General features: G+C 40.7%; 1 protein-coding gene and 1 non-coding gene across 2 annotated transcripts in view; both read right to left on the bottom strand.

Moving 5' to 3' along the window:
- Positions 1 to 15,270, bottom strand: part of ZNF19 (zinc finger protein 19) — a 98,994-nt gene that overhangs the window by 24,288 nt on the left and 59,436 nt on the right. The gene's annotated exons all lie outside the window — the stretch shown is intronic.
- On the bottom strand, positions 3,566 to 3,672 carry LOC144311658 (U6 spliceosomal RNA). The gene has a single exon (XR_013377244.1). It is a non-coding gene; the product is annotated as a U6 spliceosomal RNA (small nuclear RNA).

The following is a 15,270-nucleotide window of genomic DNA, read 5'->3' as shown; positions in this document are numbered from 1 at the left end:
CATTTCTTTGCCTGAATCACTTTTGGTGTGTCTGCACAATTTTAAGTCCATTACTAAGAGATGACCTCCCAGTGTCTTCTCCTATTTGAACAAATAAGAAGATGGTAAAGCTGTCTCTCAGGGCAATATTTCAAACATCAGGTTAAGTCTGGGATTGAGAACTGTCATGAAGTAGATGATAGTACAAGGAGGCATACGACATAACAAGGCACAGACTGACAAGCCTGCAAAGAAGAGAATCTCTATATTCTCTAGATCAGTGGAGACAATTTTGATTTTCATGAGTGGGGTCAGGCAGAGTGTTACAAAGAGTATCTAGTGGGTAAAAGTCAGTGGGTAAGCTAAACACCCTACAGGACAGCACCAACAAACAATTATCAGGTCCCAAATGTTAGCAGCGTCAGGTTTGAGAAACTCTGCTTTAGATTTAGGCCAAGGAAATGGCCTTGGTTATCATATCCCCTTACCAAATCTAAGGTCATGGCAGCCATGCTATTCTAGGCATTATAAGGACGAATGTCAAATTTTGCATGCAAATATCTGAGTAATAAAAACTCTTCATACAGATTTTGTCAACCAAAAAATTTAGGAATGCCAAGGAGCATATATCAAAAAAAAATTTTTTTTAAATACAATACATAAGGGCACCTGGGTGGCTTGGCGGTTGAGCTTCTGCCTTTGGCTCAGGTCATGATCCCAGGGTCCTAGGATAGAGTCCAAAATCAGACCCCCTACAGGGAACCTGCTTCTCCTACTGCCTGAGTCTCTTATGAATAAATAAATAAAATATTTTTTAAAGGGTACACAATCTGCGTAAAAGGCAGGGCTAATGATTTATAAACGTCAGTAAGAAATTATAAATTACCAACATTGGTTCAAGAAGTAGACAGTGTCATTGGATCAATGCCAGAGAAGGGAACTGAAAAAGTAATCAAAGACCTCTTCTCCTCTATACTGTCCCCAACAAAAGTAACTGGCCCAATCAGCTTTATTAGATGGACTTTTTTTTTCAAATTTCCAAGGAACAGATAACTGCTAGGCTTTTGAAACTGTTCCAAAGTACAGGAAAAGAACAGCCTCCTAATTATTTCTAGCAATCTCATATAATTCAGCTCCCAAATCCCAACAAAGATGGAAAAAAATTATAGGACAATCACACATATGAATATAGATGACAATATCCTAAATATTAACAAATACTACCCAGCAAGATATAAAGAAATGTGTACTAGTGTATCCAACTACTATTATAAGAGCATAAATATTACTAAGTAATAGGAAAACATTAATATAATTAACTATAGGTGGGTCAAAAAAGAAACATCCAGTAAGATCTAAAATAAGATTGAAAATTCAGCATCTACTTCTGTCAGAAACCGAGTAGGAAATAAACAAGGCTTTCCATTTAATACATGCATCTTCCTTACAGAATATTCATTGACAGAGATTTAGTTTTATAGTAACTTGAAGGGATGCCTCGCTGGCTCAGTCAGTAGCACATGTGACTCCTGATCTCGAGTCATGAGTTTGAGCCCTACGATGGGCACAGAGCCTAATTAAAAACAAAACAAAACAAGAAAAGCACCTATACAAACTTGAAATTTTCATTATAGTGCTTAAATTGCTAGAACTTCCTTCCAAATGGGATCCCTGAATGTTAACCTGGCTTAAGTGAGGGTTAATGGCCTTCCCACATTCATATTGAATGTTTACCTCTGTGCAAACCACCAGAATCAAAGCTACTGTGTTTCTAAAACATCACAAATATGAAAGGTTTCCTCATACTATGGACTCAGTGATGCCAAATCAAGTTTATATTATCTGAAGGTCTTTGAAACATAGGAGACATTGAAATGGCTTAGTATCAACAAGGAAAGAAAACTCAACTCAAAACAATTTAAGCAAAAAACTGAAGTTTATTTTTTATTTTTATTTTTTTTATAGATTTTTTTTAAATTTTTATTTATTTATGATAGTCACACAGAGAGAGAGAGAGAGGCAGAGACACAGGCAGAGGGAGAAGCAGGCTCCATGCACCAGGAGCCCGATGTGGGATTCGATCCCGGGTCTCCAGGATCGCGCCCTGGGCCAAAGGCAGGCGCTAAACCGCAGCGCCACCCAGGGATCCCAAAACTGAAGTTTATTGATTTATGTCACTGAAAAACCCAGAGATAGATTTGGTTCTCTCCATTTCTCTCTTATCTGCAGGGCTGGCCTTCTTTTCATCCTTCATGATGGATCAAGGCTAACATCTGAGTCCAGCAGAATAAAATGTTGCTTCTAGGCAGGTTTTGCACCTGATTGGATGAACCTGGTCACTTGAATCCATCGTTGTGGCAGGGGGAAGGAACAGTATAGATGGGCTAGACTAGGCCACAAGTTCCACCCCTGCTGTGGGGAAGAGAGCCCCACCTATATACCACAACAATTGTTGAGTGAGGGCAGGGTGGCTTTCCAAAAAAAGCAAGGCAGTAATTACCATGAAAAGGGGGTAAAAAATGCTGGGAGGCCAAAGGAACCAAGGTCCAGGACAGGCCTCTCTCCAGGGTGAGCATATGCATGATGATGTGGCTGGAGGAAGTCATATGGTTTCATATGGTTTCTCTCCACTGTGTATTCTCTGATGCTGACTTAAAGTTGATTGACAGCAAAAACTTTTCCACGCTCATTACACTCAAGGTTTTTCCCCAGTGTGGATTTTCTGGTATCTAACAAAGCTGAAGCATCTCCCACACTCCTCACATCTGAAGGGTTTCCTTGCACAGAGGATTCTCTCATCCTTTCTTTTAGTATTTTTCACTGTGGGGATTTCCTGGTATTTCTCCAGTTCACATGTTTCTGGAAAGTCACTTTCCTGAGAGACACTCTGCAGCAGCCCATATGATAGCATCATATCCCTTTCTTCAGAAATTCCTTGAGTAGATGTGGACTCACTGTCAATGTTGGTCTCAGCATCTGACATGAGAAATGGAAGACACATGACACCTGAGACTTATACTGGAAAGAATAGAGCATTGAAATTATAGGGCCTCTGGAGATTACTATGGCAACCCCCATGTAGCCTACCAGAAATATAAACCTATTAAACTGGAAGAGCCAAATATGAAAGAGGCAGAAAGTAGTAGCTGGGGAATAGGAAATGAGATTGTGAACCCAGTTCACTGCACTTTCCAACACAGAAGGCTGCTTATTAAGCTTCTCCAGACCTGTATGTCCCCAGTAACTTGTGTTTTCGTAGTACTTAAATGCTTGAAAATGCTCATGGAGGAAGAAGCATTGAATCTAAGAGCAAGAGGCAACACCTGATGGGCTACAAGTTTGTGCCTATGCTATCAAACTATTAGAAATGGCTGAGTCAGCTGTTGTGGACTCAAAACAGGTCTGCTCAACTGCTTAGAAAGGAGAGAGCAGTTAGCTGTGAGGCCCAGGCTCCATTTGCATACTAAAGAACAGGAAAGCCGTAGATGAGAAACACAACAGGAACAGGCTCTCTAGTGGCATTTGTATTTCCAAAGATTGAAGGACATTTTCATTAAGTTTGTTGAAATCCAACCCATTTTTTTTTTAAAATATGGAACGCTTCATGAATTTGTGTGTCATCCTTGCGCAGGGGCCATGCTAATCTTCTCTGTATCCTTCCAATTCTAGTATATGTGCTGCCGAAGCGAGCACCCATTTTTTCTAAAATTTTGAGTTAAATTTCATATTCAAGTGTTGATCTTTATGAATTTGTACACTTGTTAAACATTTGTAACTAAAAGTGGATAACAGTATTTTTATGCCTTTTGCAAATAAAATGATGTGCAGAATGTGTTTATCTTTCCTTTTTTCCTTTTTTTTTTTTTTTTTTACAAACTAGCTGCCCTATGCCCTTAAACCACTAGAACATAAGCTCCATAAGAGCAAGGGCTTTGTTTTCCTTCCTGCTGTATCCTAGGTGTCTTGAGCAATTCTTGGTACACAGATACTAATAAATGTGATAAAATGATTGAATAATTATTTGTTATCTATGAATAGGCATAGAGACACACCGGGGTGGCTCAGTCAATTAAGCGTCCAATTTATCATTCTGGCTCAGGTCATGATTTCAGGGTCAGACTGCACACTGGGCATGGAGCCTGCTTAAGATTCTCTCTCTCCCTCTCTCCCTGCGCCTCTCTCTACACCACAACCCCAACTTGGCTCGCCCTCTCTCAACAACAACAACAAAAATATAGGCATACAATTTATGTACTATAATATAAAACTATTATGGCTCAAAAATCACTGGATCCATATTATAACATAAGTTTTATGTTGGGTAGATAACTGGGGGTTATCTACCCAGTTCTCTGCACACACCTACATGTGTGTGAATTTGGAGAGGGGGCTTCTTCCAAAGGGAAGTGCTGGGAAACAGGAGCAAGGAGACAGCCGAAACTGTGAACACACAGGGAAATAACAATCTGAAATACAGTGACCAGAATAATGTGGACCCTGGAGGTCAATTCTTATATATCTTTTCCCTCACTGTTTGGCAGAAAGGTGTGTTGTGTCACACGATCCAAATTAGAGTAATAGATGACATGGAAATCCCCTCTTTCCCTGACACCCTAGAACCCTGTCATTTGGACTGATCAGTTTCCCCACAGCGGTCCTTCCAAGCAATCACCACTTTCCCTGGACCTCCAACTGCCCTCTCACTCAACTCTCCCAACAGTATCATCTCTTCCTCGCTTGGAAAACCAAGACGGCCTCAAAGGTGCACCTCAAGCTCCACACTGTCCACCCCCACAGGGTGGCGCCCATCTCCCATCTTCCCTTTAGGGCTGGCTGTCTCCTCACCATGATGCCAACTCTGTCCACTCCTCTAACGAAGCTCATTGGATACATCCTCTCCCTTCTCCCCTTTCACCTTTTCTGACTTTTATTATTTTTTAAAGATTTTATTTATTTATTCATGAGAGACACAGACATAGGCAGAAGGAGAAGCAGGCTCCATGCAGGGAGCCCGATGCAGGATCACACCCTGGGCTGAAGACGTACTAACCTGCTGAGCCACCCAGGCTGAGCACCTTTTCTGACTTCAGCTATTCAGGTCCACTTGAGGGTAATTACCTTTCCTAGACTAGTTTTTGTTTTTTTCCTTTTTAACTGTTTGATGACCCACCAGTGGGTCATGAAATAAATGTAGCAGATTGTAAACAGAAAATTTTAAAAGTGAAAGACATCAGACTAGATTTGAATAGACAATAGAGAATACCAGGCATCAGAGCAAACAGAAAGGTAAGCTCTGAATCTGAAACTTTGGTTTCAGTTACTTATAGAAGCATTTATATACTGGGTTATGACTTAAGTTGTATTTCTTACTGTAGGTGACAGTAAAAAATGTTTGCAAAACATTGCCTTAAAGCCACTATTTACAGTCTTTCTTTCATTCCTAAACCACACAAAAAGTGTTTCCTCAACATGTTCACATCCCAGTTACTTCTCCATGGGCTTCTGCTCCATTGCCCACCATCTTCCTTGGAAATCTTCCCTCCTTTAGTTTCAATCTCACCCTTCTCTCTTTGTGATGTTTCTAGTCTTTATCTCTACTTCCTCCTCCCTCTCTCTTCAACCCTAGAAAATCTTTAAGATTCTCCTCCCCACCCCCTTCTCTATTGAGGGGACATTTCAGCTACATGGAGTCCTTTATACAGAACAAGGTGTCTCAATCTCAGCACTACTGACATTTGCAGCCAGATAATTCTGTTGTGTGGGGTTGTCCTGTGCAGTGGAGGATGTTTAGCACCCTTCCTGATAAAGTAGCACCCCCTTCCCCAGTCTGAACAAACAAAACTGTCTCCAGACATTGCCAAATGTCCCCTAGGGGACAAAGTGACTGGTTCCTAGTGAGAACCATTGATCTGGAGGATTCCCAAAACAGGATGATCATAAAGTCTGGAAGCAGATGTATTTTTTAATAGATTGAAGATGTCTTTCACATCATCATTGTGTATGTCTTCCTAGGTTTCTAGACTTTGACACCCTGTGTAATTCAGCCTTGACCTTGTCCCAACATGACAGAGTTGCATTCTCAAGAGTTTGCTATATCCAGAGAACTGTGTGTTGCAGAGAAACTCAAACTTCATGAGATAAATACACTGTCATCATCACCATAAAAGCTATTATTATATCATGACTTATTTATGTTTACTGCTAATTTTTATCAGTGCTACCCTGACACCTCTACAGTCCTTTCTATCCCTGCATCACCCTGTCCCTACCCTTGCAGGTCTCCAAAGTTATTAACTGCAATATAATAACAATGTAACAAGGTTTTATGCCTTAATTTCCCCCACAGTCCAAATTACATACTACATTAAGTTAATATTTTTATTTATTTTTATTTTTTTGAAGATTTTATTTATTTGAGAGAGAGAGAACATGAGCGAGGTGAGGGGCAGAGGGAGAAGCAGACTCTCTGCTGAGTCTGCTGGGCCCCACCAATATGGGGCTCGTTCCCAGGATCCTGAGATCATAACTCGAGCTGAAGCCAGACGACCAACTAACTGAGCCACCCAGGCGCCTCCAATTAATATTTTTAAAACATAGCAATCATGAACTTATGTCATATGCCACTAGTGGCAAGGTCACTGTGGCAGGAGTCACCTCTCCTGCTCCACATTGTTTTGCCAGCTCTCTCATTTCCTATTCCTATGCAGTTATGTTCCTTAGGACATAGGGGACAAGTCTTCTGGTCTGACATAACCTCTGTGCTCTAGGTTTTCTGTACACACCAATGATGTTTATGCATGGTTGGCTAAGTAAAAGGGCTCAAGGGCATGCTCTGTAGTAAAGCAGGGCTGTTCAAAAGAAATATAATGTGAGTCATAAATACAATCTATATATTTAATTTTGTTTTCCTGGGAGCTACATTAAAAAAGTAAAAAGAAAATGGTAAAATTAATTTTTAAAAAATTTTATTTATTTATTCATGAGAGACACAGGGAGAGAGAGAGGCAGAGACATAGGAAAACAGAGAAGCAGGCTCCATGCAGGGAGTGGGTCTCGTTCCTGGGTCTCCAGGATCATGCCCTGGGCCAAAGGCAGGCACTGAGCCGCTGAGCCACTCAAGGATCCCCACTACTTTGTTTTAAAATTTGTTTTTCACTTTAGTGGTCCTTTTGCTTATTTCATTCTGATCTTTGTTTTCAATTTCTGGTCTCTGACCTTAGCAGAATCATCTAGGGTGAAATTTACTTAGGTCGTGGTTGATATTCTTGACTCAGCCCACTCATACAGCCACTCTGCACTGAGCAAAATGACTAGAAAGAAGAACTCGCCACAAAAGAAAGAATCAGAAACAGTACTCTCTGCCACAGAGTTACAGAATTAGATTACAATTCGATGTCAGAAAGCCAATTCAGAAGCACAATTATAAACCTACTGGTGGCTCTGGAAAAAAGCATAAAGGAATCAAGAGACTTCATGACTGCAGAATTTACATCTAATCAAGCCAAAATTCAAAATTAATTAAATGAGATGCAATCTAAACTGGAGGTCCTAACGATGAGGGTTAATGAGGTAGAAGAAAGAGTGAGTGACAGAAGACAAGTTGATGGTAAGGAAGGAAGCTGAGGAAAAAAGAGAAGAACAAAAGACCATGAGGAAAGGTTAAGGGAAATAAATGATAGCCTCAGAAGGAAAAATCTACGTATAATTGGGGTTCCAGAGAGCGCCAAGAGGGACAGAGGGCCGGAAAGCATATTTGAACAAATCATAGCTGAGAACTTCCCTAACTTGGAGAGGGAAACAGGTATTCAGATCCAGGAGATAGAGAGGTCCCCCCCCCCGCAAAAAAAAATCAATAAAAACTGTTCAACAGTTTGACATTTAATAGTGAAACTTGCAAATTCCAAAGATAAAGAGAAAATCCTTAAAGCAGCAAGAAACAAGAAATCCCTAATTTATATGGGGAGAAATATTAGATTAACAGCAGATTAACAGCAGACCTCTCCAAAGACCTGGCAGGCCAGAAAGGACTGGCAGGATATATTCAGGGTCCTAAATGAGAAGAACATCCAGCCAAAAATACCATATCCGGCAAGGCTCTCATTCAGAATAGAAGGAGAGATAAAGAGCTTCCAAGATAGGCAGACACTATATACAATGGAATATCACTCAGCCATTAGAAATGATGAATACTCACCCTTTGCTTCAACATGGATAGAACTGAAGGGTATTATGCTCAGTGAAGTAAGTCAATTGGAGAAGGACAAACATTATATGGTTTCAATCATTTCAGAATATAAAAATGGTGAAAGGGATTAAAGGGGAAAGGAGAGAAAATGAGTGGGAAATATGAGAGAGGGTGACAGAGCGTGAGAGACTCCTAACTCTGGGAAACGAACAAGGGGTAGTGGAAGGGGAGGTGGGCGGGGGGATGGGGTGACTGGGTGACGGGGACTGAGGGGGACACTTGATGGGATGAGCACTAGGTGTTATACTATATGTTGGCAAATCGAACTCCAATAAAAAATATACAAAAAAAGAAGAAACCTTGAAAGTGATAATATTCTTCTACATGCTTTTGAAAAATCAATGCCTATGTTTCTCTAAAGAAGTATTTTGAAATACATACCAGTTGCCTAAATTCATTAAAAAGAGCATAAGCCAGATGGGACACCAGTGTAGTTTGAGTCCAACCAATGCATACTTTATGTGGTAGATGCTGTGGAGTGGTTCACTCAACATGTTTTCCAGCCTTCTTCTGGTGTACCTTTTTTTTTTTTTTTTAAGATTTTGTTTATTCATGAGAGACACAGAGAGAGAGACAGAGACATAGGCAGAGGGAGAAACAGGCTCACTGAGGGGAGCCGGATGGAGGACTCGATCCAGGACCCCAGGATCACACCCTGAGCTGAAGTCAGACATTCAACCACCGAGCCATCCAGGAGCCTCTGGTGCGCCTTTCTGTACACAAGATGGAAAGCTAAACACCAAATGTCCCATATTCCCTGCGAGTGGGCTTCTGAGTAGGCTCCACTGATGTATCCATGCAGGGCTAACTTGTGTGATTCACCACAGAGGCAGCATTGTTCAGAAGCCACCAACTGTAATATAGAAGAAAGTTTCAAATCTATTGCAGGAATTAGAGTCCCTTTGATTGTACAGTCATGTAGTGTTGCTGTGGGAGTCATTCCCAGAGATTTAGCCAGAATCTATTTCTTCAAACTTCCCAGTGATTTTATAAGTTTCTAAAATCTTGTAATACGGACACTTGGGTGGCTCAGCAGTTGAGCATCTGTCTTTGGCTCAGGGCGTGATCCCAGGGTTCTGGGATCAAGTCCCCCATTGGGCTCCCTGTAGGGAGCCTGCTTCTCCTTCTGCCTATGTCTCTGCCTTTCTGTCTCTCATAAATAAATTTTTTAAAAATCTTTTTTAAAAATCTTGTAATAAATCCGGTTTACTTAAACTAAACTCTGACAAATACATACTGTGTCTTATTATAATGAATTTGAATTTCTGTTTAATTGCATCCATTAACAAAGACACTTGCTAAGTGTATGCTTGTTGTAGGAAATTGAGTTTATTCACTTAATGTGTAATAAGCATATTACCTCTACTGTGATTCATTACCTTCATTCTATAACTCCCCTATTATATAAGTAGCATGAACTTAACAGCTATTAAATATGGAGACCTCTTTGCTTTGGCTTTCTCCCTACAGACCTCTTTGAGTTTGTGTCTTTACAAGGATATTCACTATGGCACTCCATGAAATAGTGCGAGTAGATAAGCAGGCTGTAGAGAATCCTATTCATTAGTTAAAATGAACTGGAGCTACAAGCTTCAAAATAAAATCTCATAAAAATCATGCTGAGTTTAAATCATGTGACAAAAGGACACAGTGCAAAATGTTTTTACATTTAAAAAATACTTAAATTATAAATATATATAATATTTATGGATAATTTTTAGAACTTACATATATAGTAAAAGCTCAAAAGAAAAACATGCATAGTTCATGATACACAATAACCCCAGAATAGGTGCTTACACTAAGAGAAGGCAGAAGGGAAGGAGAAAGAAGGAGGAGACACAGGGGAAGCGGGGCTTTAGCTATGAAAATATTTTTGAAATGTTGGAAAAAAATCCCAGTATTTGCTTAACCTGGGTGGGGGGGGCGGTGCAAGAGAATTGATTACTTTTACTACTTTTCTATGTCAGTTATTTCACGTGAAAAACAAAGATTTAAAAGTAGAAATAATGCTTTTATCACATTCGTTATTATTAGACTTTTACCTTGGAATGGACTGTCAGGTGATATATTAGTTCTGTTTTAACACTGAAGCCTTCCAGATGTATTATTAGAACTTGTTTCCACAGGGTAAATCCTAGGCTGTCTAAATTCAGAGTAACTCTTTTTTTTTTTTTTTTTTTTTAAGATTTCATTGATTTCTTCATAAGAGACACAGAGAGAGGCAGAGACACAGGCAGAGGAAGAAGTAGGCTACTTGAGGGGAGCCCGATGTGGGACTCAATCCCCAGACTCCGGGATCATGACCTGAGGATCATGACCTGAGCTGAAGGCAGATGCTCAAACACCAAGCCACCCAGGGGCCTCTAAATTGGGAATAACTCTTCCTGTACAGTCACTGAATTTCTCACCTCTAATGCATAGTATCAATAGAACCATAGCTGAAACCTCTCTCACACTTTATACATACAGAGTTTCTTCCTATCATGATGCCCATTTAATTTTGCTTTAACAATATCGAAGACTTTCCCGTAGCACTCACACTGGTAGAGTTTTTCTCCAGATACTCTGATGCTTATCAAATTGGGAGGTACTTTCAGAACTACAATTAAATCCCCTCTCACATAACATGCATTTGTTGTTTATTCCCATGGCAAACCTGAATCCCTGATTAATTTTGCATTAACAATGTGGGGGGAATCTCTTCTCTAATGTAGGTACTCTCCTATTAACTCACTTGGGAGGCATACCTAAAGGCTTTCTTGCAATCACTTCACTCATAAGATGTCTCCCCAGTGTGGATTTTCTGATGCCAACAAAGTCTGAAGTTACAGGTTTAAGAGCTTTCTCAGACCTAATAAAGTCATGGCTTCTCTTGGCTGTAGATTTTTTTTTAAGATTTTATTTATTTATTTATTAATGAGAGAGAGAGAGAGAGAGAGAGAGAGAGGCAGAGACACAGGCAGAGGGAGAAGCAGGCTCCATGCAGGGAGCCCGACGCGAGACTCGATCCCGGGTCTCCAGGATCACGCCCTGGGCGGAAGGCGGAGCTAAACCGCTAAGCCACTCGGGCTGCCCTCGGCTATAGATTTTTTGATGCCGAATTAGTTTTCCACTGATGCTGAAGCCTTCTCCACACACCTTACCTTGAAAGGGCTTCTCTCAGTATAAATAAGCTGATGCTTTCCACACTGGGAGCCACATCCGAAGGCTCTCCCACCCTCATTATATTCATAGACTCTTCCCAGTGTGGATTCTATTGATGTTGAAGATAGAATTACAGCTGAGACCATCCCAATATTCCATATACAAATAAGGTTTATCATTATTATGGTTTCTTTGATTGGATTTGCATTGACATTGAAAGCTTTCTCCACATTCATTACATGCATAAGGCTTCTCTCCAGTTCGATTCTTTGATGTCTAATATAGAAAGAACTATACTTGAAATCTTTTCCACATGCTATATATTTGAAGGGTTTCTCCACGGTGTGGCTTAATGCCAATTTAGTTTTGCCCTCATATTTAATGTTCTCCCACATTCCTTACATTGATATAGATTCAATTCAAAACTCTTCTGTGGACTTTTCTGGTGCTAAGTTGGGAGTTAAATCCAAAGATTTTTGCACACTTTCTCTATATATTTTTTAAGATTTTATTTATTTATGAGAGACAGAGAGAGAGAGAGAGGCAGAGACACAGGCAGAGGGAGAAGCAGGCTCCATGCAGGAAGCCCAACACGGGACTCGATCCTGGGACTCCAGGATCACACCCTGGGCCAAAGGCGGCACTAAACCACTGAGTCACCCAGGCTGCCCAAATCTTGTGTTTCTAATTGGAGAACCTTTGTTTTTTTCACTCAGGACAAGACCCCATGTACACATGAAGTATACTCTCTTAAACAGAAATTCCTAAATTCCTAATTCCTAATGCAACAAATTAAATATAAGTGAGCTCTCTTCTTACTAGTTATCCTGTTATAGTTCACATACAATACATTCTTTCTTGACATTTCTTGCCAAAGTCCAAGAATCATTAAGACTGGGAACAATAACTTCTGTGTGTTACATGTAATTTTTGTACCAAATTGGTAGATTTGGATGCTACAAAATAACTGGACACTACAACAGCCTTGGTTAAAGCTTCAGCCTTTGGTTGATAGAACCCAGAAGGCTGTTGAGTTTCCCAGGGCCAGAAAGTCTCCTCAGTTAACATGTGCATCTAGCTCTTTAGGACATGGTCTCCTGTCTCACCCTTTCTCATGCCTGAGCAGTGCCACCTGCACACACTTCCTTTGTGCTCCTGAACCCGGGGTTGCTCTCTTTCCAACTCCAGTAATGGGGCTTGCACTTGTGAGGCCTCAGGGAGCAGCCAGCCTGGGTCCAAGGCAGAGACACACAGGAACCCTGCACATGGCCACCCTTCACAGAAAGCACTGAGGCAGGTACCCTCCTTTGGTGTTCCTTAGAGCTTGGCCCCAAGAAGTACCAAGTATAAGACATGTAGAATGAATCATAAATAAACAAGAGAAAATCAAGGTTCGAGGAGTTTTGGTAAAGCCATAGCAATCATATTCTGGCATCAAATGGGAGTCAAAAAAATGAACAATCAAAAAAAAAAAAATGAACAATCTTCAAACACTTGAAAAGCCTCACCCTGTCCTAAATATTAAATAGCACTCCTGAGTCTCAGCTACATGTCACAGCACGATGGTGACATCTAGTGTTGGTTGGAACACTAGCTAGCTCTGCAATTTACTTAAAATTTAAAGAAACAGATTTCTTGGTGCTTCCCTTTCTCTTAGGTTTCCTACAGGGACAAGAAATTTGTTTTTGTTGTTGTTTTTTTTCTAGTTTGTAACTTGCCTTTTAATTTTCTTAATAATTGCTCTTGGGGGGATCCCTGGGTGGCTCAGTGGTTTAGCGTCTGCCTTTGGCGCAGGGCATGATCCTGGAGTCCCAGGATCCAGTCCCACGTCGGGCTCCCTGCGTGGAGCCTGCTTCTCCCTCTGCCTATGTCTCTGCCTCTCTCTCTCTCTGTGTGTCTCTCATGAATAAATAAATAAAATCTTAAAAGAAATCGCTGTTGGGGAGGAGGAGGCAAGATGGCAGAAGAGTAGAGGTCCTCATTTCATCTGGTCCCCCAAATTTAGCTAGATAACTTTCAAACGTCCTGAATACCTATGAATTCAACCTGAGATGTAAAGAAAGAACAGCTGGAACACAACAGAGAGAAAAGTGATCACTTCTTACAAGGGAGGAGTGTGGAGAAGAGAAATGGAAGGGATAAATGGGAAGATAAACTCAAACCCAGCGAGCCTTTGTAAACTGGCTGCAGGATAGCAACTCAGCTCATAATAGAGACCTTTAGAAATTTGCTCCTGAGAGAGTCTTCCCTGACTGAAAAGTGCTTATTGGGGAAGAATTAGAGGAGCGGCAGTGAAGTCTCAATATTTCCGGAGACACAGAAAGAACAGAGGTACCTGGGAGAAAGTTCAACTTGTGCCATAAACTGCAAACCGAGGTTAGGTCGGGGGACCAATGCCATCCTAGGTCCTGGCAAAGGACTAGAATGCAGCAACCCTCTGCAGGCATCTGGGAGAGGTGGAACAGGTGCACACTGGAGCGGGTGAATGCTCTGTACCTCAGGGCCAGGCAGCGGACAGAGGCAGGCTATCCTCCATTCTCTCTGGGAGAGGTGGAGCCAGTGAGCCACAAGAGGGTGAAAGCTCTCCCACTGCCAAGCACCTTTCAAACTGTACCAGTCAGTGCCCCCCGCACCTGCCCCAGGAGGATGTGAGCCAGTGTGCACTGAGAGACTGTAGTTTGGTACATGCTGGGAGCTCCTGGCTCCAAAGCTGGAGATCTGGCCACTACCATTTTTTTTTTCTCCTTTCACCTGGGAGAGGTGTTGCCTCCAGGGAACAAAGGCCTCACAGGGCAAACAGCTTCCATGGAGCCCAGCCACCTGGCAAGGGGTGGAACATCCTCACCCAGGCACAGACACCTGAGAATCATCACAGCAGGCCCCTCCCCCAGAAGAACAGCTGGAAGAACAAGGGAACAGCAAGTTTACTGAACAAGCAGCAATGGAAAACTCCAGGACTAAGGGGAAACAATATATAGAACTTGAGGGTTTTTTCCTTATGAGTCATTTATCTTTCAGGTTAAAAATTTCCAATATTCTTTCTCTTTTCTTATCTTAACTACCATATTTTATCAACTCTTCATTTTTAAGTTTTTTCCTTTTTGACTTTCATATTTTTACGATTACATGTCATAGATATATTTTTCATTTTTGGCTTCCTTTCACCATATTCAACTTAATTTTTGTAGATATGTAAGTTTTGTTTTGCTTTATAATTTTGGAATTTAGTACCTTCTAACATAAAGACTAAAATACACTCAGAACCAAGTGGAGCACCATGTTGGTCCACATTGAGATTATATTCTCTCTTCTTTCCCATTCTGCACCCCACTTTTGTCGTCTTGTTTTTGTTTTTGTTGTTGCTGTTGTTTCTCCATATAAGTTTTGCTTGTTTATATAAATTTGGAATTTATCACCTTCTAATATACAGGCCAAATATACTCAGAACCAAGAGGATCACCATCTTGTTCTACTCTGTGAGACTATATTCTCTGTCCCTTACCACTTCTTCTCCCCTAACTTTTTAAAATTTTTACTATTTTTTAATTCATTTTTCAGTTCCATGGTCTTTTTTTTCTTTTTCTTTTATTTTCAGGTCCTTGACCTCTTCAGAATTGTCTGGGGTGTATTTTACTTAGGTCGTGGTTGATATTTTTGACTCTGCTCACTCATAGAGCCATTCTGCACTGGACAAAATGACTAGAAGAATTCGCCACAAAAGAAAGAACCAGAAGTAATACTCTCTGCCACAGATCTAATAGATATGGATTTAAGTAAGATGTCAGAGATACAATTCAGGAACAATTATAAAATTACTGGTGGCTCTTAAAAAAAAAGCATAAAATACTTTAGAGATTCTCTTACTGCATAATTGAGATCTAATCAGGCTTAAATTAAAA

Source organism: Canis aureus, chromosome 3 (genome assembly GCF_053574225.1).
Source record: "Canis aureus isolate CA01 chromosome 3, VMU_Caureus_v.1.0, whole genome shotgun sequence".
NCBI classification, from domain to species: domain Eukaryota; kingdom Metazoa; phylum Chordata; class Mammalia; order Carnivora; family Canidae; genus Canis; species Canis aureus.
This window is presented reverse-complemented; position numbering and strand designations above follow the sequence as displayed.